This window comes from Mustela erminea, chromosome 13, assembly GCF_009829155.1.
Source record: "Mustela erminea isolate mMusErm1 chromosome 13, mMusErm1.Pri, whole genome shotgun sequence".
Classification (NCBI taxonomy): domain Eukaryota; kingdom Metazoa; phylum Chordata; class Mammalia; order Carnivora; family Mustelidae; genus Mustela; species Mustela erminea.
This window is the reverse complement of record NC_045626.1, coordinates 33,034,156-33,059,973: the sequence shown is the minus strand read 5'-3', so window position 1 is coordinate 33,059,973 and position 25,818 is coordinate 33,034,156.

Sequence of the window (25,818 nt, the reverse complement as noted above, 5' to 3'; positions counted from 1 at the left end):
TCTGCTCAACTTTTTTTTTTTTTCTCTCCTTGCCTATCGTTTGAGTTCCCTCCTTTTTCTCTCTGTATCTCCATCTCTGTTTCTCTGTGCTTTTCTGTCTCTTCTTTTTCTTCACTTAGCAAATTTTTCAAAAGGCATAGTTTCTTAAGATTCCAACTAGTCTGGTGCCTTTTGCTACCCAGTTTCTTGATAAGAAGTGAATTTTAAATGACATTCTGTGTATCCTACAAAAAGCTAATATGATAAAGTACTGTCCCTGGTGAGATTATGCTCCAGATGGTCTTAAACTGGCCTGAAAGTTTGAAGCCCATTTTTGCAAGTGTGGAGGGAAAGTACAAGGAAGAAGGTGGAGAAAAGGATTTTCTGTCTTATAAAGAGTTTAATTTCAAGTCAAGCTCAATTCTGGTATTCTCAGATTCTCTGTTCTTTGGTAATCTCTCTATATTCCTGCCTTTGATTTGGTAATCTGTAGCTCATAATAAAAAAGTGTAGGCACTTAAATAGTCTACGGTGTTTCAGGTATCTTAGTCTTAACCCAGCCCACCCCTACAATAGATTATACATTCTCTGGAAAAAGGAAAGATAGTGTGATCTGTTTGGGTCATGACTAGGCCACATTTAGGAGCTTTCTAAAACACTCACTAATGTTTTCTGAGTGATTGAATTATTAGTTCACTAATGTCCTAAATTATGAAGGTTTATATGAGTAATGTAGGAACAAATGTACTAAGCCAAAGATCCACCATCCTCTGCTCTTGGGCCCTAAGTAGACAATTAATTTCTAAAGAAACAGGAAATTCCCATCTCTCTGTTCTTTTTCCATAGTTTACAATACAGCGGCTTCTTTGCTCCTCCCTGAGGAGGAGATAAAAATAATAACCATCTTCACGTTAGCATGAACCTCCAGCCCCTCACCGTGGCATTTCCTCTCGGGGAGTAGGTCAGTTTTCTAGATGACTTTCAGCAAGAAATGATACTTAAACAGAAACCTGCTTCTGCTCTGTAGGGCCTGGAGAGTTTTAAAAATCATTTGAAGCAAAGTATACACTCAGTTTGTTGCTGGAATGAGAATACTAAGAAACAGAATGAATTGTGACGTAATTTGAATATTGTGCTGATTAGCTTTAGGTTTGGGTTACTCTTGATAAGGCTCTTCTCCATTACCCTGGTAATTGAACACCCGCTCCAGTAATAAAGGTGCAAGGCTGTTGTCATCCAGCAACAAGCCAGGAGGAAACTAAGCACTTGGCAACAATGATGTACCTTGGAAAGCTGGAGTTTTCAATTTTGGGGGTCAGCCTGATTTTTCCAGGGATTAAGAAGCCATGGAAAATAATTTTTATTTTCTGTTTTTCTTTCACTCTGAGTTTTAAGACTGCTCGAGTGAGCCCTTCCAATGTTCTCTTCTGCCGATCCCTCATTACTTTGAGCCAAAGATTTATTGTTCCCTGCTTTGGAGGGTGTTGCTCATATGCAATTATGCTGGCTTAATTGTAGTTCATTCTTCCCCATATATTGTTGTGTGACCTCGAACTCTCTTTATTGTGGGCTGTCGCTGTCAGGCCTAATCCCTGGAAAGATGTAAGTACATCAGAACTCATTACAAAAAGAAAGAAAAACACCAGTTGGGGTGGCAGAAAGCTCACAAACAGGGAGGCAGCTTAACCTGCTGCTACTGCCTTTAGAGACAGAAAAACAAAAACCCGGGATAAAATGGTCCCCAGGGCAGCCCTAATCCAGGTCTGTGGCCCCATCGTCCCCAGTGTCAAGGTCTATCATGGTAGAGACTGAAGTTAAGCTAAGACTAAGCTAGAAAGAAATGGTAATGCCTGTGTCTTCCTGCAGTCTCTCCCCCTTTTCTGTGCTTTTGTTTCTGGACTTGCTCTCACACCATCCACATTTGCCCTTCGTCTTATTATACCCCACACTCCGCCACTGCCAACTCCCGGTCCTGGAGGCTTTCATTCTAGCTCTTTCTCCGTGACATCAAAATCGGACTTCAGGAAAGCACCAGAAATTCATTCCTTCTTGGGTGATTCCCTGAATCCGTGATGCAGGGTGGACCCTCAGTGGAACTTCTGAGGTCAGGGTTTCTTAAACTTGAACATGAATTTGAGCCACCTGGAGGGCTTGTTGAAACCTCATTGTTGGGCTCACACCCCCAGGGTTTCTCATTCAGCAACATGAGATAGGGACCGAGGCTTTGCATTTCTACCAAATTCTTGAGGTCTTGCTGACACCAGTGGTCTGGAGGCCCCAAACTGAGAACTGCTGAACCAGTGATCTACCTGCTTTCTTCAAAGGTTAGCCTAATCCATACAGGAAGCCCAGTGGGAGCACAGCGACCTCACAGCAGGGGGTCAGTCAAGCCTGGTCTCTCCTGGCTTCCTGGCTTGCTGGAGAATGGTTCTCTGATAACCTCATTCACAACCTTAAAGGGACTTCTAACAGTTTGCCGCTCCTCCTAGAAATATCAGTGTTTCCCAAGGAAGTGTCAGTGGTGGGTCCTGATATAGGAAAGGAATGAATGTCTTGGGGTACAATTTAGCGACAGAAGAAGATAGGAAATATTTTTGGACAGAGAAGACCTGACAAGTGATCATCTTGTCCTGAGCCTAAGGTGTCCTAGAGCAGCGCCTAGACTCTTCTACCCTACTATCCCATCACAGGGGAGAATATACACATACCTCTGTGCTTCAGGAAAGGCTTGGGTCTATCTTGAGATATTTTGCCATTTAAAATGTTATATGATGTCTCTCATTTAGATAGATGAATAGATAATACTTTTTAAAAATATAAACTGATGTTTTGAATGTTTTTTCCCTTGCATAGAACTGGATTTCATGGTCTGTTTATTCTATTGGTCCTCTCTTGTAATTTTGAAGCTTAGATTTAGTCCTAATCTGTGTGGACATGTTCTTCCTGCCTTTGCACGAGCAAGTTGCTTCACGGACTCCTCAAATCTTTTGTGTCTCTGCTCTTACCTTCTCCCTTCCGTGTTTATGGTTGTGCTATTTCCCCCATCATTTCAGGTATGATGAAACTACGTAGGTCCATTGGACTATTCCATTTTTTTTTTAAAAGATTTTATTTATTTATTTGACAGACAGAGATTACAAGTAGGTAAGAGAGGCAGGCAGGGAGAGAGAGGAGGAAGCAGGCTCTCTGCGGAGCCGAGAGCCCGATGTGGGGCTCGATCCCAGGACCCTGGGATCATGACCTGAGCCGAAGGCAGAGGCTTTAACCCACTGAGCCACCCAGGCGCCCCCCCCCTTTTTTTGTCCATTTTGTTTTTAAACTACTGGTGTTCCTCAACATGTAATCAAGATAAGAAGAAATTAAGGACATAGGGCACTGTGGTCTGATTTTTAGAGAAGACTGAAGTCCTTGGTATCTCCATCCTTCAAACTTATATTTCTTAACTAATACCTGGAATTCCAGTGTGCCATTTATAACTTCTATTGACAGGTAACAAGAAAGCCTTGCCTAGTGTTTGGCGTGTAGAAGGTATTCGATACATGACTGAATAATGCATAAATGAATGGATTTATTTATCCCAAGGCTTCCATTCAAAAGAAATTGCTTGGCCTTCTTAGACTGCCGGCACCTAAAGGAGGTCTCACTCACATGTCAAGGTGATGAAGGCTGTAAGAACCAGGTTTGATCTGCAATGGTTCCTTGAGGGGAACCATAACTATCCAAGGAAGGAGGAGTGGGAAAAGACAGGGACTCAAAAGGCACACTTTCAGATCTCAGAATTTGCCCTCAGGCCTACGTCTCCTGTGGTCCCCAGCTGTCATGATCTTGCTCGGGTTTCTGACTTGAACCTGAAGCTATGCCAGTTAGCCCTCCAGCCCTTGCATGTGGTTGCTGAGTATATGATCGCCAAAACACTGACTAAATGCTAAGTAGAAATTATATACGTGAAATTTCATAACATAGTGTCTGATCCATAAGGAGGTACTCGATACATGTTTGACTCATTTGAATCAAGTCACTGTCTTCCCGGGATTGCTGCACGTCCAGTTTTCACCTGGCTTTGTGTTTGTTAATAATCCTAGTTCCAATTTAGTTTGTGATCTACTCAGGGGAAATTCCCAGGATTGAGCCTGAAGACAAGATTAGGGTAAAGCAAGAGGGAGGAGAAGGAGCAGGCATAATGTGATGAAGACCAGAAGGCTACCAGACTTCACTGATGGACAAAGGAAAAGCAGATACAGATGCCGTGCTAAGCTCATAAACAGGATGTAGGCCGTGGAAACTTCTGCCTCAACTTCTGGAAGCTTCAGTGCAGAGATGATGCTTACGCTGTGTCATCCTCAAACACTAAAGAAGAGATTTTTGATGTACCTTCTCTGCTCTTTCTTCTGTCTCCTTCCCACCAAATACATCATCATATGAGCTCAAGTCTCACTCGGACTCATTACTTTAAACATCAAGCAAGTAATTCTCCTCTCCCCTTTTCTCCTGCTCTAAGCTGTCTGACTCCAGTATTTCTATACCACAACCAACTTGATTCTTCTCTCAGATGGACCACGCTCCCTTTCGGTTTACCAATTAACAGCTCAGGGATTCCCTTTCAGACAATGTCGTGATAAAACACCTGTACTTCCATTTTATTGTTTTCTCCTTCATCTGTTAAAACTCTTTCCCACTTAGCATGATGTATTTTCTCACTCTCCTTATTTTTTTCCTCATTAACTATTTTATTCTTTCTTTATTCTTGCAATCATGATTCAAACAATAGCATAATCATTGTTTGAGATTTTAAAGTGTGGTTAGTGACATACCTGTTTTAAGGCAAGGACAAATGCTTCGAAGTGGCAATTAGGAATAATCAAGAACCACTGACAATAACATATAAACCCCTGGAAAGACTCCTAAGTCCCCTTCAAAATATCTCTAAAATCGTCACCTGTTTTTTCACTCTCCTTTAATTAAAAAGGCTTGCCTCAGTATTAGCTTAAAATATAGATAACAAACATTTTGTTTGAAAATTACCTTTTTTTGTCCTATTGAATTACTAGCACTGTGTAGGTGTTGTATTTTATATTATATAATTTTATTTTACATTGTTTCATTTTGAACATATAGGCTAATGAGTTAACTAGGCACTGGAATACTCTCCCAGAAATCTCAATCATTATAATATTGCCCCAATGGAGAAATAGAAAAGATTTTCAAACAACTGATTTATAAAGAAAATTTCAGAAAATAACCTATTATTAGTGGTATTCTGCTGAGCAGATAGAGCTAATTTTCTTGATATCCATTTTGCTTTGATTTGATTTCTGAAAGATTTTTTTTTCTTAAAAATAAGAGTATATTTTATGGTATAGATATATTAATGATTCTAGACAAGTTGAGTATTCAAAAAATACAATAAAAGTAAATAAATTATTGAGCAAATGTCTTTGACTTCTTAGTTGTCAAGATAAGCTTAATGGTTAGAATTCTTAGTGCACCTAGAAATAGGAAAGACAGATTCAGCATGAGCAAGGGGTATTCAAATGTACTGAAGAAAACTGAGAACAGATTTTGAAATTTAATGGACAAGGTAGCTCAGAATAAATAATATGGTACCAATGTCTCAAAATAAAGTCCTTGGAATAGTTGCATAAATAACATTCACCCGGTCCTTAACATCCTGAGGTTATATGTTCTCACAAACTGGTGGAAAAAGTAAAAATAATTTCGGGTGGAAGCTTTAAAGGCTAGAAAACAAATACAGTTCAACACATTGTCTTTTCTTCAGCTGACGTGGATGGTAACATTTCTGCCTTGATCCTAGAGAAGAGTCTCCAACTGACTATGTTGTATATTTTGTCAAATGGAAAATCAACTTTGATTGGAGGTTTCCTTGTTATTGCAGTGGAAACTAGCATATCTTGACTAACAAAAATGCTCATTTAAAATATAGATTTTGGGGACTCCCAGTTCAGTTCAGCAGCTGTCTTCGGCTCAGGTTATGATCCTGGGGTCCAGGAATTAAGTCCTGTATCAGGCTCCCTGCTCAGTGGGGAGTCTGCTTCTCCCTCCGTTTACTGCTCCCTGTGTTTATGCTCTTTTCTCTCTCTTTCTCTGGCAAATAAAAAAATACAATATTTAAAAAATAAAATAAAATATAGATTTTGGGGAAATTAATAAGTAAAGGAATATTTTGGGGTCCTATATTAAACTTCTTAAATCAGAATTTAGAGCCAGTAGAGCCTAGAATTCTCAATTTTTTAGCAAAATCCTCAAATGTTAACCTTCCTAAATTTTTACAACTATTGGTGTATGGAACTGCTGGTTTTTTGGTGTTCTTTTTTTTTTTTTTTTTTTAAATCCATATGAAATGTATGTCAGGTTCAAATGGTGAAAAGTCTTACATGCTAGACTCGGGACTTTGGCTTCCATCTTGAGGACCATAGAAAGACCGCATATAATTGAGTGTTCATGAGGTACTGCAGGAATGAGCTTAAGAAACGTATTTTGAAGTTATTGCCAGAATCCAAGGTAGAATGTCACTAGGGCAGATGTTCTAACTCGTTCCTTGATTATGAGGATTTGAACACGGAAGACTAGCCTCTTACGTACACTACCTGATAGAGATGTGTCATGTAGAGAGGATAACTTACCTAGGAATTAGATTGAAAAGTTAAGGTATAAACTGAAAAATAAAACCTCATATAGTGAAATCTATTAGAAATTGCTTAAATAACCAATCACTAGAAACTGAGATCGTGGATACTGAGAAGTATTGGATGGCTTTTTATTTTTGGCTTTGTTTTTAGACCGAGAACTGAATTTCTTTACGAGAGTAGAGGCCAAGTTAAAGAAATAAATAGATGAGAGACTTAGCAGGGCGGGGGGAGGGGAGGTGGTAAAGGTATATCAGTTTATAAGTTTCTGTTCTTTGGGTTTTCCAAATACATAGAAGGACAGTAAAGTAAATTAATTGTAAAACTAGTCATTCCACTGTAATCTACAATGCACACCAAGCATAATTATGTGTATCTTATAATAAATCTCTTCTTTCTTTCTAAACCCTCTTCTCTGAAATTCCATTCAGTTTGAGTGAAGCTAACCCACTCTATCTCATCCCTACTGCCTCTATCACATTAACGTTTGACTCAGGTTTGGCCAATTAGGGTGTTCCATTTCCTTTCCACAATGATGGATTCAGAATGAGCATAGAACCCACATGGGATCATCATGAGTCATGCTCCTGACTTTACTAAAGCCATCAAGAGAGGATTCATCTTCACTACAGTGTTGGTGACATGTTTCCTTTTTTTTTTCCTCCGTAATGTGGTTTCTTTCTTTGCTGTATTTACATATTCCATTCCTCTGGAAAGGAGAGAGTATGACATAGAAGAAATTCATCTCAGGAAGAAAGAGGAATGAAAAAAAAATCCTTAAATTCTAGGAAGAGGACAGGAAATAAGCTTTCTACCTCCAAATAAGATTTGAATGAGAGAAGAAGTCCTTTTAAAAATACGAAATCTGAGGGGAAAGTCCAAAACAGGGAAGGTTTGCATGCAGCCTTCCCTTTACAACTGGTGGAAGAGACTGATTCACACAGTGCTTGGAACCAGCACTGGATGGAACAAGCCGCATACAATGGAAGTACATCTCACACAGGGAGCTGGCCCTGGACTGTGCATGTTTATATCCCCAGCCTGTGCACAATGTAGAGTAAACCTTGGTGAGCGTGACAGAAGGGAACTGGGAATTCAGAGCCAACAGCCTTGGTCAAGCAGACAAGGGACATCCCTGCCAAGGCCAATGAAGGTTGCATGCAAAACAGCTACCTTTACCCATCTCCATAAAGATTGATGAGTTTTCCCTACACTCAGTTACCATTTTGGGTAAGAGAAAATAGATGGCCCAATTTCTGAGTTGGGAAAAATGTTTGAATCTCAAATTTGGTTGAGTGTTTTGGGAAACATCTTGAAATACTCTAAAATAGACTGGTGTGAAGTGGCAGAGACAGTGTTTTTTTTTGTTTTATTTATTTATTTATTTATTTATTTCACAGAGAGAGATCACAAGTAGGCAGAGAGGCAGGCAGAGAGAGAGGAGGAAGCAGGCTCCCTGCCAAGCAGAGAGACTGATGCGGGACTCGATCCCAGGACCCTGAGATCATGACCTGAGCCGAAGGCAGCGGCTTAACCCACTGAGCCACCCAGGCGCCCCAGAGACAGTGTTTTTAATTTTTAATATTAATTTTTTTTATTTGCGTATAGGTGACACACAATGTTATATTGGTTTCAGGTGTACAACACAATGACTCAAAAGCTCTATACATCATCTTGTGCTCACCACAAGTGTAGCTACCATCTGTCAACACACAACACTATTATAATATCGTTGACTAGAGACTGTATTATTTTTTATTAGGAGTGTGTGTAGGGTAGGAGAAGTGCCGCCTTCAGCATTAACAGAAACTCCAGAACAAAACTAGAGTAGTTATAACACGCAACGTACTTTTATTTCTTTGCATCTCTGAGAGCATGTCATATCAACCCTCCACAGCTGTAACCTAGGATGCTGGTGACTTTCTCTGCTCTCATGTAGGAATACTGCCTGATAATGAAGATGACAGAGAAGAAAAGTGATCAGGGCATGGAGAAAACAGACAGAATCTCAGTGACATCTTTACCAAACTGAGGGTACATCTGCCATTGGACGGTTCACATTCATGATTTTTTTTTTTCACTTCTCCAACAGATTTATTTGAAAGGAATGGATTTTGAGGAGAAAAAACATGGGACAGAGGTATGGAATGGAAAATAAATACAAATGTAAGCTGTTTTGCTAACTGTTTTATAACCACAACAAATTTGTACAGAGAATACCTTGCACAGAATGACACAATAAAGGTTCAAAGATTGAGGTGTTCCCCTAGGCAAGGCTGAAGATTTTAGTCTCTGGTATTTGGAATTAAGGCTGCAGTCCTTGGTTTTGGATGGATCACTGGGTGTGTGACACAGTCCATGCGTTTAACCAGATTTGAACAGAAGAATGACCACTTGGCCCAGGTAGAAGTAGATGAAGTGTTTGGTTTCATGTGTCACATAACTACCGAAGTTCCTCCCCACGATGCAGTGCCAGGTGGGGTTATACTTCTTGTCAAACACCTTTTTAATATGGGCCACAATGTCCGTCTCTATGTTTTATTCTCAATGTCCTTCTCATTGTTTTATTCAAAGCCATTTTGAAGTGTATTGCATCTTACTATAAAGGCAGTATAACTCAGTAGCTGGGTAACCTCAGCATATTACTTATCTTTTTTAAACTCCATTTTCTCATCTGTGGAAATACTTCACAGTATTCTTAATATGATAATTTAAATAAGATAATTGATGCAAATAATTTAGCTTATAACCTCACTTGATTTATAGTAATTTTATTATTATTAATTATATTTTTAGTCATTTACTAAGACATGTTTTCTAGAAGATATAACATTCCTTGCATTCTTCTGCTAAATACACATAACTTTTAGAAATACCTGTTGTTTACTTTCTACTCTAAGTAACTATTTGGTTGATAAAGATCTGGCTAAAATGCTCTTTTTTTTTTTTTTTCTTTTCTATCTTTTAGGTCAATAAAACTTTCTGGTTGCCTTTCCTGGGTTGTTCTGCTTGGCTAAAAAGTCATTCTTGTTTTCCTGAGAATTCAGTGTTTTTCCATATCACTGAAATCTGAAGTACACGGGAAAAAAAAACAGTTCAAAATATTTTTTTTTCCTCTTCTTCTTCTTTTTTTTTTGGCTTCTCACCGCAGTAAAACATAATTTGGCTGAAATAATGAGATTCAATTGCTCATAAGTAAACTACAGCTTAAACAATGACAGTTGGGCAGTATTTGTTGTCAAGTCTCCTGTTTCAGAGGCAAGCTTTGTTATTGACTCATTTTTGATATATTTTCTAGAGATTAAGAATTTGGGCAAGGGGACCAAGAAAAAAACTGCTGAAGTGCTAAACTGAATTCTTATGAAGTGCAAACTCTTGTACGTTAAATTCTGATTTCCTTTTCAAGTACTTCTCAACCTTAATTTACTGACACTAACTATCAAATATTTTTTGTATCATTTATTTTCCAGTTATCCAGGTCCTAGGCTCAAACATTTTGATCGGCATAAATTCCAATTAAGTCTGATTATGTTTCTTTGGAAGAGTTAATTAAATTATTCCTTTTAGTGTTCTGGAAGGCAAATGCCAAGCCATGTGGATTGCAAATGACCTTTAGAACACTTAGAGATTTGCATGCATGTGACACACTGGTTTACTGACATTCCCCATCCCTGCTCTCTTTGAGACATAGAAAGAGCAAGTAGATTTCACTCAAGTTACACTTCTAAGTGAGGAGGAATCATTTTCATCACCTCCAGTCTCCTTTTGTGAACCTGTTTCTATATTTTTAAATGTCCTGATAATCTTGTCACTTGCTAGCCATTCTTCTGGAGTGGTTATAAAAGTCAGAATTGAGAATCCTTTCTATAACATCTTTCTAGGAAAAAAACAAAACAAAACAAAAAACAAAAAAACAAAAAACTGTAAATTTAGGTAGGTTAGCAGAGATTAAGAACCAAAAATCTATTTATGGTAGGCAAAGGTGTATCTGGGTCTTTATGGAGTCCTTTGTTGCCTCCCTGAAAGGGCTAATAGATCTTGCTTCGGTTTCTTATTGATGTTTATGGGCTTCCTCAGGGCTGGTGGTTAGTGGTGGGTGAGATTTTACTTCAGGAAAATGCTGGTCTTCATAGACCAAAGAACTGGACATGTTTGTAGGGAGATAGAGAGAGTGAGGACATCCCTTTGGCAATTGGCCTGCTTCCACTCTCCCTATGACCCTGATGTTGGCCCTTGCAGACCTCTACCAAGGCAAAGATTAACTGACTTTTCCTCTAGTCTCTCACAATTCAACTCTTTTGTGAGTGAAAGCTAACTACTGTTGCCAACTAATTCCTTCTGATAAAGTAAAATATATATTTTTATTCAGGTAATAATGGATGATAAGAATCTGTCTACTCTTCAAAGTAGAACACATTTTACCTTTTCAACCTTCTTTGACTACTCAGTGTAAAGTGATCACCCTCCCTCTGTGAACCTCTGTAAAGGCTTATTATGTTCCCTATTTCTTACATGCTGCTTCATATTGTTACTTAGTATTTTTGTGAATGAAACAGGCTATGTCACTTTTTAAAAAAATCAAATCAGAACATATACCTTCAAATGATTATTGTCCCTTGGGCAATTATATAATTATTTTAATGATGCTGCTATAGCTCAGAGGCTGTTGGAACTCTTCTTTTGGAATTTTTTCAAAGCCTGTAGCACTTTTTTTTTTTAAGACCTCGATAGTGGTAAATCTTCATCTCTTACAGATGGATTCAATTTTTGGAAATAACTGAAAGACATTCAGAGCCCAGTTTAGTGAATAAGATGAGTGCTCAAGCTGGGTAATGCAGTTTTTGGTTAAAAACAAAATCTGATTATAATCTAATGAGACATATGTACTTTTTTGTTCATACACTGACACTCAGAGGGATTCCTAAACAGATATCTGAAGGACCCATGGCAGTTTTCTTTAAATAGTTGGCCAGCCTTTGAAGGTGACTAGACTCACACTGGACACTCAGAAACTATAACATAAACACCTCATTTACAGTTGAACTACCTGAGGCTGAGGGCGTGGACTCACTTGCTCAAATTCCTAAGAGGAAGAAAAACAATGTCTGACAATTGCAATAATCCCATAATGGAATAAGGTATCTTTGGAGGTGATGGATGATCACTCCTGAGTATATTGATCAAATCAGAAGGATGGATTATTTATGTTGCAACATATGAGGCAGGTTTTTTATTTTTTATAACTAATGGGAATGTTAAGACTTTGGTTGGGATGGAATTTGAGGAGCTCCCAACCTATTTTCTACATACAAATCATGGAGCTGGCATCTAGCTCCAAGAGTTGTCTTGAGTAGAGAAAAATCTCTTTCAAACTCATCAAACCTCAACTTTAGAAGGGACCAGGGTGTTTTTTGGGGCTCAGATAGTCACCTGGGGGTTGAGCTGCTGCAGTATTGATCACATTCATACTTTGTCCATTTTAAACATTCTAGGGATGAATAAGAACATAATATATTGAGACATCCACCTGCAGCTCTGTTTATTAAAATTCTCTTTTTTCCATTAAGCTCAACATTGTTGCTATGTCCGACCGCTCTCTGATCACCAGGTACATTCAGAATAAAACTAATCACTCTTCTATATATTTGAAGAAAATCATCAAAAACTCCCTAAGTCTTCTTAAAGTTGAATTCTCTATTATCCTCAAACAACCTTCATATGAAGTAATTTCAAAACCTTATTCCCATATGAGTGGCGTCTGTATCTTGAAATTCTTTTAGGAATTTGATATATTAAAATTGTTATGGCCTTCCTTGGGGCAAAAAAACAGTTTCTCCATTTGTCTCTGGAAACATGCAGACTGACTCTGAAATTGGATTAGATTTTCCTTAAATGAGGATCATATCCTCTATCAATGAAGAGCATTCCAAAATGACCTAAAGAATGGAAATCTTTTTGAAAATTTTACCTCATATTTCAGGGATTTGTGTTCAGTAATATGAAGGCCAACCAAATCCTGACTCTGGTGTCTATTTCATAATATTTTCTTTGGATTCGTAGTGCCTCCTTTCCAAAACACTATTATTTTCAAAAGGCTTCGTACTTCTAAAAATCTTTCACTTACAATTTCATTTGATTCCATTGCTTAAGAAAGTCAAGTGATATTACCCCCCTTATGGGTAAACTATCTAAGAGTTGAGAAAGTGGAAGCCAGCTATCAGGGGTTGAATAAATTGTGTATTATTATACATGTTGCTTAGTAGACACTACTTTAAGAAAGGAAGGCAAAAGATATAGGATGTTTAAATTAAAGAGGTTTTTAAAACATATTTTAAAATTCTTTTTCTCAGAACTTTGTTTTAATACTGCATTAGGAATCAGAATGGCATACCATTATGCAGAACCTGGTCTGAAAAGTTATTCTAAAAACAGTTTAGCTGTAGTTCTTATATAGCGGCATTATTCTTTTAATTGATTTTGTTTATTTTATTTTATATTGACTTATTGATTGCTCTGAAGTTTGAAAGTTATCTTTGTATCAAATCAACCTATAAGAATTACTTAGCCATTCTATGATCTCCCTCTAAAAGAAGGGTTTGAGAATTAGCTCTGTTTTAGCCTTTTATTTTCATAGATTGATGCTATGTAATCTGCTGTTGACTGGCTGGAGATGATTTTTTCAAAGGTGCAACTTTTCATTTTTCCACAAAGTGACTTATAAGTCTATTGACAAATTTAGAGAATAAATCTTTACACAAAGTGCCCTGTAAACAACTCACTAGACTCCAAACTTCAGATTTCTGTGCTTTCCCTGAATGTTGTATGTTTGCCATATTCCAGATACTATTCCAGACCCTGGATGTATACGAGTGAAGGAGACACACAAGAGGTGTCTATTGTCCTCATGGAGCTACCATTTTTGTGGGTGAGATTATGGAATGTGTTGCATGAATCAGTGATATTTTGCTATGATGTAAATGAAACGTGTGCTCCCTTTTTATTGGGGACCAAAAATATTTCTCTGACGAATGACATTTACTCAAGGGGCACCTGGGTGGCTCAGTGGGTTAAAGCCTCTGCCTTCAGCTCAGGTCATGATCTCAGGGTCCTGGGATTGAGCCCCGCATCGGGCTCTCTGCTTAGTGGGGAGCCTGCTTCCTCCTCTCTCTCTGCCTGCTTCTCTGTGATCTCCGTCTGTCAAATAAATAAATAAAATCTTAAAAAAAAAAAAAAGAAATGACATTTACTCTGAGACAGGAATGATGCAAAAGAGTCAGCAATGTAAAGGTCTGGGAGAAGTCAGAAAATATGAAACATTTTATTTCTTCTTTTTGGATATTTTTAAAAAATTAACATTTATTGTATTATTTGTTTCAGGATTACAGGTCTGTAATTCATCAGTCTTATATAATACCCAGTACTCACCATAACACATAATCTCTCCAAAGTCCCTCACCCAGTTACCCCACATTTTAAAAATGCGAAGGGATAAAAGGAGAAGTTGTTTAACTTATTTTGTTTATTGTCTTATTGCCATTCATCTGCCTGTTATATTCATATATTCATTTCTAAGAACACATTGACTATGAAGAGAAGGAAGGTAATAGCTATGTCTGGTCATGCAAGCTAACATTTCATATTCAGCTATTGAAAAATGCTCTATTTCTGATGATACTGGTATCATCTCTCTCAAGAGAAATAGGTCCACAAAATTTTTGGCTAAATTTTTTTTCGTATTTTTTCTCTTTTCTTTTCTTTTTTTTTTTTTTTTTTTAAAGATTTCATTTATTTATTTGACAGACAAAGATCACAAGTAGGCAGAAAGGCGAGGAAGCAGGCTCCCTGCCAAGCAGAGAGCCCAACGCGGGGCTCGATTCCAGGACCCTGGGACCATGACCCGAGCCGAAGGGATAGGTCTTACCCCACTGAGCCACCCAGGCACCCCTTTTTTCTCTATTCTTGCAGCGATCCTATTTCCATGAATATCCCTGGCATTTAACAAAACCTCAAAGTATATATTGCCCATGCTATCTCTTTACAATTCTGATATTGATGATTTCACCAAATTCTGCAATTCCATCCTATTATTTTGGCCTCTGATGGTTAATCGCATGTGTTGATTTGGGTGACAGTGCCCAGATATCTGGTCAAATATTATTCTGGATGTTTCTCTGAGGGCATTTTTATATTAATATTTATTTTTAAATCCGTGGACTCTGAGTAAAGCAAATTTCTCTTCCTACTGTGAGTGGTCTCATCTAATCAGTTGAAGGTCTGATCATATCTGAGGAAGAAGAAATTCTATAGCAGACTACTTCTGGACTTCATCTGCAACACTGACTCTTCCTGGTTCTATAGAAGACGGCTTTTGGACTCAAACTGCAACTTTTCTTGAGTGATTGGCCACACAGCCTCCTCCATCAGATTTTAGTTTCACGGGGCTTCCACAATTACATAAGCCAATTCCTTAAAATGAACCAATCCTATTGATTCTGTTTCTCTAGAAACCCTGACTAATACAGGGCCATCAAAACTATAGTGCCCAACCCAGGCCTCCTCTCAAAAACAGAGCCTCTTATGCTCATTTTTTTTTTCTTCTACTGACTCAAAGTAATCCACACTGGGACAGATTATAATAGAAGTTAACTCTATATGAATCTTAACGTGTTACTGTCCTGAATTGTATTTTTATTATGAAGTCCTTGGTGGAGAGGGCTAAGCCCTGTAGGAAAGTCATATAGCAATGACAGGGCTGATGGGGACACGTGTCTGGGGTCTATTATTGTTTGTTTGTTTGTTTGTTTTAAATATACTTTATATTTTTAGAGCAGTTGTAGGTTAACAGCAAAATTGAGCAGAAAGATACAGAGATTTCCCATATATTCCCTGCCCCTACACATGCATAGCCACTTCCATTATCAACATCTCTCATCTGAGTGGGATATTTGTTACAATTGATACTTTGACATGTCACCCAAAGACCATAGTTTATATTAGGGTTTATCTTGCTGTTGTACATTGTACAGGCTTGGAGAAATGTATAATGACATATATCCACTATTATGTACACTGCCCTAAAATTCCTCTGTGCTATTTATTCATTTCTCCTCCCTGACGACCTCTGCCAAACACTGATCATTTTACCATCTCAATGGTTTTGCCTTTTTCAGAATGCCATATAGTTGGATTCACACAGTATGTAGCCTTTTCAGATTGGCTTCTTTTACTTAGCAATAAGCACTTAAAGATTCTTTATGCTTTTTTTCATGGTTGATAGCTCATTTCCCTTCAGCACCAAATAATATTCCACCGTCTGAATGTAGCACAGCTTATTTTTATTTCTCCATTTGCCTTACTGAAGGACATCTTGGTGGCCTCCAAATTTTGGCTTTTAAGACTACAAGTGCTATAAACATCTGTGTGCAGGTTTTATGTCAACGTACGTTTTCAACTTTTAGAGGTAAATACTAAGGAACATCATTGCTAGATCATATGGTAAGAGTACACTTAGTTCTATAAGAAGCTACCAGACTGGAGACTCCTCAGTGGCTCAATCTGTTAAGCATCTGCCTTTGGCTCAGGTCATGATCCCAGGGTTCTGGGATCTAGTACCACATTGGGCTCCCTGCTCAGAGGAGAGTCTGCTTCTCCCTCTCCCCATACCCCTCCCACCGGCTTGTGCACTCTCTCTCTCTCAAATAAATAAATAATATCTTATTAAAACAGAAGAAGCTGCCAAAGTGGCTGTCCCATTTTGCATTCCCAACAGTAAAAATGAGAGTTCCTGTTGCATCACATCCTTGCCGCTATTGAGTGGTATTAGTGTTCTGGATTTTGATGATTCTAATAGACGCATAGTGGTATCTCATTATTGTTTTCATTTGCATTTTCCTGGTGACTGTATGGGCCATCTTTTTATATGCTCATTTGCCAGTTGTGTACTTTGGTAAAGTGTTAATGTCTTTGGCCTATTTTTTAATAGGGTTGTTTGTTTCCTTATTACTGAGTTTTTGGAGCTTTTATATATATTATCCAATATATATATTTATATTGGATATATATAATATATATATTGGATTATATATTATATATATTATCCAATATATATATTTATATTGGATATATATAATATATATATTGGATAATATATATTGCATTGGATAATATATGCTTATATTGGATAATATATGTATTACCCTTTATCATATATGTCTTTTGCAAATATTTTAACCCAGTTGGTGTCTTGACTTTTTGATGTTCTTGTCTTTCAATATCATTTTGGCCAAGGTCTGTTTTTAAATCTTAACTTATAGGCCAATGTTTATCAAACTGAAGCCAGCCTGACTATAGCATCTTTATGCATAAAACAAAAAGGCTACTAAAAAGTACAGTGCCCTTAAAATTGTAGGGCAATGACATGTTTTTAAGTGATGTTTAATATTATATAAATCTATGCATCTATTTAATGGCTGGGAATACTGGTCTATGTTCCTTTTCTAGATGACTGCATGGTTTAATAGTGGGGGTTAAAAGGTTTTCTCTCTGGAAAGTAGGGGAGGGTGAGACCTGCTGATACCTCAAGGAACAAAGGTTCATAGAAGACAAATGACTTGTTCAAGATAATTCAGCTAATGTGATGCCAAAGCCAAAGCTCACATGTTCTGGTGTCTTTCCTTATTCTTTACTTTGCCGTGGAAATGGGAGGCGCTGGGCATCCACAGAGCAGGCATTTGGTTTAAAGTATGTTTAATCAGAAGGTACAAGCTTTTTATTTAAAAAAAAATTTTAAGATTTTGTTTATTTATTTATCAGAAAGAGAGAAGCAGGCAGACAGGAGGCAGAGGGAGAAGCAGGCTTTCCATTGAGCAGAAAGCCCAAGACCGGGCTTGATCCTAGGACCCTGGGATCATGACTTGAGCTGAAGGCAGATGCTTAACTGGGTGCCAGTCAGGCACCACAGAAGGTACAAACTTTAAAAGCTTCATACTCAAAGGGAAGAGCAGAATGTAACCCATGCCGTTCCCAGCCTAGCAGACAATGTACGAGTCTTTCCTCGTATGCATCAAGAACTTTGTGACTTTGGATGGTAACAGAGCCTACGGGTTTTTGATGTGCTGTTCCCCAAGACTGACCTCACCTACCTATAGTCACTTCTCCAATCAATCTTCACTGATCCACTGGCACTACCCATTCCCTCCAGACACAAGTTTTCAAAATGGCTAAGTGGAGACAAGGCTTTAAGTGGAAACATTGCTTATGTGAATCGTATTTGTTTCCTTAAGGGTAAGTGTTGGATGTGAGATTGCATAATGATTCAGAATCTAGCAAATGGGCTTAACTGAGCAGAGAAGGTATTTTTATCCCAAGAGAGGTAAAAATAAAGATAAAAATGCAAGCTGAACTCTGGGGAAAACTCTCTCCAGCTACATACCAATCTGTGATACTGAGTCACAAAAATGTAGAATGAAAAATGATTTTCCAGCCTGGCCCAATTAGTACATGGTAATGGTTGGTACCAGATGTGAAATACATATAATGTGCTAGTCACTGTGGTAATTTTTACATAATTATCTCATGTAGTCCTCACAAAAACCCTAGGAAATTAGAATTATCATTTTATTTGTCTTATACCACTTCCCAGTTTCCTGCTAATTATCACTTTCCTTTGGTGGCTGGTAACAGATTTCTTCCTTGACTACCCAGTGTCCCCACAACACTTGGCACATGATCGGCACCCAAAAATATTTAACAAATAGATCAGTGGATTGCTAATCTTTAAACTTGATGATATTAACATATTTAGTAAATTATTAGAAGGGGTGGTCAAGTATTTGGTTTGGTAGACCAAAATGTCAGAATTTCTTCCTGGCTCAAGATTAGCCAACTGACACCAAATATAGGGCCACCTCATTCATTCTATATTTCTAGAATATTAACGTCTAATGGTTGAGACTCTTAAAGATACAATTTAGGCTCCAAAAAGGTCCAGTTCTAATGGACCCTGATATGGATAGGAGGTAAGTGCTTCCTACTCATTAAAAGTAATTGACTAAACGCCTCCTCTTCACTCTGCCTGTGTTAAATACCATAAGAAGTATCAGAGAAGGGATGGCATGAAACTGGCATTTTAAGAATTTACCAATAATTAGGAAGATCAGGTTTATACAATTAAAACTATGATATTAATTCTAATATAAGAAAGTACAAAAGTGTGCCAAATATGTTTTATAATTAAGGGAAGTTTCTAAAACCTAGCAAGACTATCAATCCAAATTTTACCCAAAATTCAAGACCCTGAGGTTCATCCAGCTCATCAAGATGTTTTGAACTAATTGTATTTAATAAAAGATCTTTGCATTGTGGTGTTCCTCTTCAATAGTTCACCTCTAGATGAATGAATAAAAAAAGTCATATGATTATGTTTCAAAATTTAGTAACATGACTTATAATGTTTAAAAATAAAACTAAAGAGATTGCCACACATCAAAAAATAAGCCATTGGGCCAAGGGCAAAAGCTTAACTTTCCCCTGAAAACTCTTTGAAAATCAATGATGGTTCATGAAGAATCCATGTTTAACCCATGGCTTTACATGTTCCCTGGGGCACATAAATTCCTTCTTGGATACTTAATTTAATAGTATAAATTTCTGAAATTGACCTAGCTCTGGCACTCTTGGCCAACTTCTAACACTGTGTGAAAAAATGAGCATTTGTGGTTCAGTTTGCTCCTGAAATCAAGCTCTTTGGTTAGTCTCTGAAGTCAAGTGCACCATAAAGATTTTGTGAATTCTTCAGGCTAGAAATGGCAAATTACATCATATTTCATGAGTATTCTGAACTAACATTTATTGAGATTCTAATGTACCTTACACTTCATAACTAAGGGATTTCAAAAAATGATATGATTGGTAACCTTTGAGAAACTCACATCACTGGACTTTAGCCAAACAATTTACAGTACGGGGTAGTAAGTGCTATGATAGAGTTATTGACAGTGATCTCAAGAACCGAGAAGACAGAATGATTCAATGTCAGGAGAGCTATTTTAAATTTCAAAAAAAAAAAAAATTGTAGAAGCATATTATGATGACTTTCAACCCCAGTTCTCTCTAGGAGTATTTCACTGCATCCAGTGGAATAAAAGTTCTGAATTTCAGACAGTCCACACAAATATATTACATATATTACATACTCACTATGTACCAGGCATTGGGCCAGACTTCAGGGTTAGAGAGTTTCAAGGTAAATAAGGTCACTGCCCTGTTCAACCTAACAACCTATGTAAAACAGTTAAGCATACATTGTTTAACCTGAACTGTGATGACTGTTTTAAAAAAGGAGTAACAGAGCAAACCTGAGCTAGTCTAGAGCATCAGTAAAGTCCTCGTGTGAACTGGAGGAGATGATATTTGAACTAGCTGAATAGGAATTGCCTTGGTCAAAGTCAGGTTGCTAAGAAAGTAAGTAAGGGATTAGTAGTAAGAGAGCCTAGCGGAGAAAAAGAGAGAGTAAAGTTGAGGGGAAAGATGATCCAGTTCCTTACTAACTCTTAGCATGGTTTTGTCTCAAGTGTTATTTACACACTCACATTGTCTGTACCCTTCAAGATCTCTACCTCAAAGATGGGCCCTGGTTTAGATGAGCCAGGAAGGTACAGTGAAACTATTTACCCACACCCTTGCAGATGTTAAATAGAAACTGTAGGAAAGGAGTGGTATATGTTCACAAAAATACGGAGTGAGAGACACATGTTGGTGTCCCAGACTACCCACAGATATTTTCCCAATAACACCCAGTGATCTTGTAGAATTAATCCTAGATGCTAGGAATAGAAAGGTACCTTAAAAGAGATCAATTCTATTAACTGACTAATGAAAAAAAGAGTAACTTGAATAAACTGACATACACAAGACCTATTCATTCTCAAGGCAGAGCTCAAACTACCAGCCATATTTCTTTACTTTTCATTGCATGTACCTACCGTACAATGAGGCTTTCTGAGATGATAGAAATGTCACGCAGCTGGACTGTTCAAGGTGGTGGCCACCAGCCACACTGGTCATGAAGTATTTAAATGATGTGACTGAGGACCGCTTTTTAAATTTTCTTAAAGCTTTAATTAATTTAAATGTAATTAGCCAAATGTGGCTAGGGGGTATTATATTGGATACCACTGCTCTAGAATATTCACCTTATTTAAAATAAATTTAAAAGAAGAGAGTTATTTCAGTTTTAGAGTAAATGAAAAAATGTAATTCATTCATAGGACTGTGTAAGACTGAAAGGAAACAGAAACCATGCAAAGACTACTACACATGTTCATATTATTTTTAGGTCATGTCAACAGAGACCATAAAAATAGGCATTTATGGCAACTAATTTTAGCCCCATCAACAGTGAATTTCAATCACAGTATTTAATTGGCATGTGACAGACAGTATATATATATTTAAACTGTTGATTTTTTTTAACATATGTGTACATCTATGAAACCATCGCCACTGTCAAGATAAGAAACATATGCATTCCTTTCAAGTTTTCTGGTGTCTCTTTGTATTCTCTCCCATCTGTCAGTCTTCATTTCCCTTTCGCGTCTTCTCAGCACCTAGATGGCCACTTCTCTGTTTTCTGTTGCTATAGATTGGTTGGTTTTTCCAGAATCTTACATGCACAGAATGCTACAGAAGGTCCTATTTCTTGTCTCGTTTCTTTCAGTCAGAATAATTATTTTGAGATTCACCCGTGTTTCGACATGTCATGATAATTTCCCACTGTGTGGATGTATCACAATTTGTTTATTCATCACCTGATGAACATTAGGACTGTTCCTAATTCTTGGCTATGAAAAATAAAACTGCTATGAATGGTTGTGGATAGGTCTTTATATGGATATATATATTTCCTTTTGCAATTGTATCAGTCCTTGCTTTCCATGTTTTGAGACTTTTTAATGGACAGTATAAATGTTTATATTTGCTATTTCCTCCTAATTAGTTGACCCCTTTATTATTATGAAATAAGTCTCTTTATAGTCGATAATGACCACCTTAAACATGGTGTATCTTTATCCATCCTTTTACTTCATACCTGTTTGTGTCATTACAGTTAAAAAGGGTTTTTTTGTAAAAAACATATAGTTTTGTGTAGCTTTTTATCCAACTAAAAGTCTCTGACTTTTAATTGGGATGTTCAAACTATTTCTATTCATGTGATTATTAATATGGTTGGGTATAAATCTACTATTTTGCTATTTATTTTCATTTGGCCTATGTGTTTTTGTTCCCTTTTCCTCTTTTTCTGCTTTTGTTTGCAATAATTGAATATTTGTTTATGATTCTATTTCATCTCTTTTGTGTCTTATTAGCTATAACTCTTTGTTCTGTTACTTTGGTAGGGGTTTAGTTTATCTTTAGAATTGCTTACCTTAAAATAGTCTTCCTTCTAGTGATATTATACCATGCATAGCATACAAATATTTCAGATGTATAATTCCATATCTTGCCTTGTGAACTTTAAATTAGTTTTTTCATATATGTGATTTTCACATATGTTTTTATTTTATAAACAATTTTGTTATTTTAACACAGTCCAGCATATTTAAGGAGATTCAAGTAATAAGAAGTAATTCTCTTTATCCAACTAATTATAATTTCCAATCTTCTTTATTTTTTTCTTTGTATAGATCTAGATTTTTCTTCTGCATATAGGGCTTCCTTTAATGTTTATTACAGTGCAGGTATGCTGTTGGATGAGTTCTTTCAGATTTATATAACTGCAAAATTCTATTTCTCTTTCATTTATGAGGATGTTTTCATTGGATAAGGATTTCTAGTTGGTTTTTCTTTTTCCTTTTAGTATTTGAAAGATGGTGTTCTTCTGTCTTCTCTCTTACATTTGTTCCAATAATTTTACTGTTCTCCTATTCAAAACATCCCCTCTACTCCATCCCCCTTGTCAGCTACTTTAGATTTCCCTTAATTAATGGTTTTGAGCAATTTGGTTATGATGTGACTTGTTAGCTCTCTTCAATTTGGGGAATCTGGGGTTCATTGAAACTCTTGGATTGTGAGTTTGGGGTTTTTATCAAATTTGGAAAATATATGACCAGTACTTCTCCAAGTATTTGTTTCTTTCAGAGTCCTTAAGTGATTCTAATTATAGCTCATGTATTCCTCAGTTTGTTTTTTCTCTTGGTTCTTGTTCCCTTTTTCTCTCTTTCTGTATCATTGTTTCATTTAGGAAAGCTTCCACTGCAATGACTTCCAGCTCAATTTCTTGTGCAATGTTTAATCTGCCATCAATATAATTTAGTACATTTTTCCTTGTGGATTTTTTAATTTTCATCTCCACAAGTTCCACCTAGGTTGGGTTTGTATCTTTCATGTCTGTTCAACATGCTGCATATTTCCTCCTACTCCTTAAATATGTTTTAGTGCCTGTTCTACTGCTTCCAATCATTTGTATAATTTCTGAGTCCATTTCCCTTGCTTGATTTGGATCTTTGCTAAGAACTTTTATTTTCTTCCCTGTGAGATGCTTAGTAATTTTGATCATATACCAGACTGTATAGACTTTAACTTGTTGGGTGCTGAATATTTCTGTATTCCTATATTCCTATAAAGACTATTGAGTTTCTTTCTGGGATGCAGTTAACTCTCTTGGAAACATTTTGATCCATTTAAGTCTTGCTGTAAAGCTTTGTCAGGTAGGACAAAAACCACATTTGGTCTAGAGTTCATTTTTATTTACTACTGAGGCGAAACCCCTCTCTACCTGCTACCTGGTGAATTATTAGGAGGAATTTCACTGGTGGCCACACAGACTGTGTCCAACCCTGAATGAACTCTCTCTGTTGTTCCTTCTAATCCTCTGGAGTAGTTTTTCCAGGTATGGGAAGTTTCCTCACGTTCGTGAGCTGAGCAGCACCTAGCTGAATACTCCAGCGGCTTCCTCTGCAAACCCTGGAGTTGTCTCCCCATATAGTTCTGTCTTCTCAAATATTTTGCCCTGCAAATTTCAGCCACCTGGATTTCCTGGGCTTCCAGCTCATTTCCTGCACTCAAGTCCACTGAGCTCCCAGGATCCCACTGTCTGTACCACAGCCTGGAAATTCTCCCCTGGCAGGAGGCAGGGACCATCAGAGAGGTGGGGCCACGTGACTCTTACATACATTCCACACACTCTCCTTCCTAAGTTAATGCTCAGTATCTTGAGAACCACTGCTTCCTATATTCTTTCTATTTTTTAAGTTGCTTCGGGTGGAAAGCTAAACCTGGTATCTATCCCTCCATCCTAGTTAGAGGGGAAAGCACTCAGAGCACACCATTTTTTGACATGACTTCTTGAGACCCCTCACCCCACTTGGCTCACAAATAGAATCAACAAAATATTTACTTGATTTGCTAGTAAGTTGCTGTGTTTGCCATCAATTTGCTAAAGTATTTTTTTTTTAGTCTCTGCCAGGCAATGAGACTGGTGTCTGTTAATACAGAGCTTGCCGGCCTTGCCTGTTTGCCTTTGTTTATCAGACAAAACTGTAACATAAGGCCAATGGTAAACAAAAATTAGTGAATGGCTAATGCATTGTCCAACTTTAAAAATACCTTTAATGTTCTAGGAAAAAAAAAATGGTGAGAAAAATGAACACTTTCAGATGAAGGAGGAATATGATATGGAGAGTCTAGACTGCAAGAGGCCCAAGAAAGTGGGAAAGATGGACGCCTCAGCCACAACATGGATGACAGACTTCTGTACTGCTAGGCACACAGAACTTGAAACTTGACTCACATTATTAAAAAATCCATAGTACAGTGAAGTACTTTGTAAAAGTATTTACCCTCTTGTATTTCACATTTCCCAAGTCACGAGTGCCTAGATGGAATTAAACTGGTTTTGATCTGTGTTGGGAACTTTTTTCAAACTTAAAATCTCTCAAAATCATGACTCCTCTGTTCTTTATTATAACAGTGCCTTGAAAGGTAAGAAGGGGATAAGTCACTCACCCTTGGCCTTTGTTCTTAGGAAGTCTAAAGAAGTTGCTAGTCCTTCTTCGTTCTGCCTCTTGAGAAATATTACCTCAAGGCGCTCCGGTGCTAACATTGCTCCCACCCTCTATCAATACTGCACATTTTGTGGTTGTCAGCATTTGCATGCAAATACAGTGGGAAGAGATTTGTGGAAAGGATGCTCAGCGCCGCTCTTCTCGGCTTGGCTGAACGGTTTCCCTGGGCAGGCTGAGGATCACTGCCCTCAAGGTGGTTTACTAGGCTCCCTGGACTATTGTTATTGTGTCCCCAATAGGTGTGAGTTCTCTGATCAGCTGTAGGGGGGGGGAATGGAAATCATGGCAGTTTATTGCATTGCATTCATCATGTCATGCTTGTTAGCATGCTGTTTTATAGCCACATTGCTCCACAGTAGAACCATTTTAGTGTGCAAACTCTACGTTTTTACTTTAATTTGCAACTGATATGATATAAAGATAAACGAGTTTATATTTCTCATTCACCAACAGGAATTGTCCCCAGCAGTTTACAGGTGATCAATCAAGATGGGACAGGAATCCTCCTGATGAATATTAAATATCATATTTACAAAGAGGGAAATGAACTAATGAGCAAACACTACTAACAAATGTTCAATCTCATTCAGCCTTTTATTTTAGAGAGAGAGAATGACAGTGGGGGGTGGGCAGAGGGAGAGGAAGAGAAAGTCTTAAGCAGGCTTCTCCTCCAGCACGGAGCCTGACAGAGGGTTCCATCTCACCAACCCGAGATCATGACCTGAGCTGAAACAAAGAATCAGTTGCCCAACTGACTGAGCCACCCTGGCACCCCAATTTAATTCAACTTTCTAACTCTTAGAGTGCCATGGCTGAGTCACCATGGAGAGGTTCTGATACATCAAAGACCAATAATTGCTTACTTTCTTGAACAGCCAATGAGGATGGGGTTCATCCCTTTTCAAAAGGTGCCTTCTGTGTCATAAGCTCCCTGGGCAAGGCCCAGTAGAAACCCTTCCATTCTCTTCTTAAAGGGCTGCATATTTTTGTGAATTTCAAGCAAATTGAGACTGACAGATCAATCCCCTTCCCCCATTTAAACAAAAATGAACAAAAAAGACAGCTGAGATATCTGCTATTCACCTTTGCAATTGCTTTCAAAACCATTACATCAGTCAAAAAAGTATTTATTA